The sequence below is a fragment of the Pseudophryne corroboree genome, unplaced genomic scaffold (assembly GCF_028390025.1).
Source record: "Pseudophryne corroboree isolate aPseCor3 unplaced genomic scaffold, aPseCor3.hap2 scaffold_1304, whole genome shotgun sequence".
Lineage (NCBI taxonomy): Eukaryota > Metazoa > Chordata > Amphibia > Anura > Myobatrachidae > Pseudophryne > Pseudophryne corroboree.
The window spans coordinates 103608-106885 of NW_026967930.1; positions in this window are offsets into that span (position 1 = coordinate 103608).

Below are 3278 nucleotides of genomic sequence, written 5' to 3' on the forward strand. Positions count from 1 at the left end.
GGCAGAAGCAGAGGACGATCTCTGCTCCTGCGATCTTGAAGAGGCTACAGACCTCTTCCCTCTTTTCCTTCCTCTACCTGCAAAGAAAGGGGAATCTTAACTTCTTGCATATCTATTGGGCCGAAATGACTGCGTCAGATAATGATGCGTCTTCATCCGTTGAGAGGGAACATAGGGCAAGAAGGATGACTTACCTGCGGGAGCTGCCGAGATCAAATTAACTAGGCCGTCGCCAAACAAGGCTTCACCTTCATAGGGAAGAGACTCCCTTTCTTCTTGGAGTCAGCATCAGCATTCCCTTGGTGAATCCACAATGCCCTCCTATCCGAGACTGCCATGAAATTGGCCCGTGAGCACTTGTGCCCGGTGTAGGATTTTTAAATATGTGTAGTTTACTGTATGCAAGGGTTTAAAACCTTTTAGGAACTGAGATCTAAGGTGTATTACATGTAGTTTAAAAAAAACAAAAAAGGTTTATTTTATGGCAGTAGTTTCCAAACTGGGGTTCTTGCACTGGTAGCATAGTTTGGTGGTCCAGGACCAATTAAAATTATTTATACTTTATTAAATTGGCAAAACCATTCCCTCACAACATAACTGAACCTGAGGATGACATGCTATAAACACAATTTACTTAATTTTATATTTTTTTCTGAATTTCTCAATAAAAAAAACTTTGGCCTAGGGGTGCCGTGAAACAAATTTTGATACTCTAGGGCAGGGGTGTCAAACCCATGGGCCGCATGCCGCCCCCAATGCATCCTTTTGTGGCCCACAGGCCGAGGTCCGACAGGGGTCCTTTTGTGGCCCGATCACCTTGCTTAGAGCGAGGGCAGGAGAGTGCAGCCAGAGTCTTTGCTTTCTATGTGCGGCACCATCTTCCCGAAGAGATCACCGGGAAGATAGTGCCCCTTCCACTGGCTACAGCACAGGTATACTGGGGTGGGGTAGCAAACTGGGGGCCCCAATGGGCCCCTCCAGCAGTCCCTCTACCAAAACACGTCTTTTGGTGGTTTTGCGGTGTTGTTATAACTACATGGTGACGATACTGTAGCACAGAGATTTTCAACCATTTACAACTCACGTCACACAGAACAAGATTTAAATATTGACAAGGCACACTGAAATATAATGGTGATGCATGGTGCAGTATCGTGTCCTAGGATGTCATGTCGCAGCTTCTCCATAGGTAACGCCTGAACAGGCCCAGTGACAGGGGGGACAAAGGGGACACTTGTTCAGGGCTCCAAGTATTAAGAACAGAAATAATGGGGCCACAGTGCCAATATTGCTTTTTAAAGTGTATCCACCAACTGCTCAATTTAAGCAGGAAAACAATTAACAGGCCAACTAAACCCTCCCCCCTCCTTTTACCCCATCACTTTGTCCAGTCCCTGTGGTCCATACTGTATTGCCATTATTATGCATTTTGCTGTGCTGGCCCTTTTCTGAATGTCCCTGCCACCGCCACCGAAGAGCTGGATAGCCCAGTATGAAAACCACCTGCCGGCCTCACTGACGGTCCGAGTCAAAGGCTCCATTTTTTTGTGGGGTAAAGAGGGGTCAGTAAAGATACTAAGCTGAAGTACTTAGAACACTTCTTGAATTAAGACACAACCTGCAAGAAAAAGTATGCAATATGGGTGAAAAGGCAAATGTCAGAGGTCTGATACAAGTGACCAGCTCCACACCTTGCACCACATAGCGTTATGTTAAACTGGGATATGTTCTTTTTTGGTGTGTGTGTGTGTGTGTGTGTGTGTGTGTGTGTGTATGTGTGTGGGGGGGGGGGGGTGCCAAAGGAAATTTTTGCCATTGGCTCCTTTGGTCTAGAACCAGCCCTGATTACAAAATATTTTTGTCTGAGCAGACTGGACACTGATCAGCGTTGGCTCATTCTCAGCCCCCCGCCCAGCCTCTGCTGCCAACAGACTGCTATTAGCTAGTTAACCTTCTGCCTTCCCTATCTATGACACAGACTGCTGCTAATGCTACCAGACTGTTCCCAGTGGCTTCACACCAACAGTGAATCCCAGCCGATGATGTAGGGCAGCGTGTGGGGGAGGGGGTCAGTTGCTGTGGCTCCAACATGGTAACCGCCAATGGACTGCAATGCTTTATCGAAAGGGGGGGCGCCAGTCCCTTACTTTGCCAGGGGCGCTTGGACCCCTAGCTACACCTCTGTTGACCCTAACCGATACCCCTAAACTAACCATAATTCCTGCAGTAAAAATCCATGTTTCTATGTATATAGGGGGTCATTCCGAGTTGATCGCATGCTGCCGTTGTTCGCTGCGTAGCAATCAGTTGAAAAAAAATGGCTAATCTGTGCATGCGCATGCTCCGTAATGTGCATGCGCATCGTACGGGTACAAAGTCCATTGTGGTTTTGCACTAGTTCTAGCGATTTTTCCAATCACAGAACAGGCCACAAGGAGATTGACAGAAAGAGGGCGTTTCTGGGTGTCAACTGACCGTTTTCAGGGAGTGCTTGGAAAAATGCAGGCGTGGCAGAAGAAATGCAGACGTGGCTGGGCATTCGCTGGATGGGTGTGTGACATCAAAAGCCGTCCCTCGGTTGTTAGAATCAACGCACACGAAGTGTAACTACAGTGCTGGTCTTATTTTGAAACGATTTTGCAGGCGCTCTGCTGCTCAAGTGTTCGCACTTCTCCAAAGTGAATATACACTCTCCAGTGGGCAGCGACAATGCGTTTGCATGGCTGCTAAAAACTGCTAGCGAGCAATCAACTCAGTATGACCCCCAGAGTGTATTGCAAGAAAATATCTGTAAATCCAATGGTACCGTAAGTGCGGTATATACTCGCACTTCTTTGCGGGGTGAGAACATCTCCCCTAAGTGAAGTCAGCCCTATGAATAAAGTTTGTGTGATCCCTGTGCAGCAGTCACAGAAAGGGTTCATCTCTGCAGTTTGTCACTCAAATTACATTGCTGCATTTTTTCTAGAAGTTGATCTGAGAGCTGTTACCCGCAGACCAGCTACAATAATTATCCTGGGTACTCACTAGACCAGTGGTTCTCAAACTGCACCCTGGGGTGCCTCAGGACACTTGCAGGGGTGCCTTGGATTGGTGGTCCAGGACCAATTCAAAATATTTATAGTTAGTGTTATAGGCAAAACCAGTGCTGTTGGCTGGCAATCATAACATATGTGCACAAGCAGAAGCAAATCCTGTCCCCTACCAAAGGGCCAGTGCTAGGGTGTTTGGCGCCTCCCTGCAAACTATTAATTTGGGCCCTCTCTCCAATACTTAAT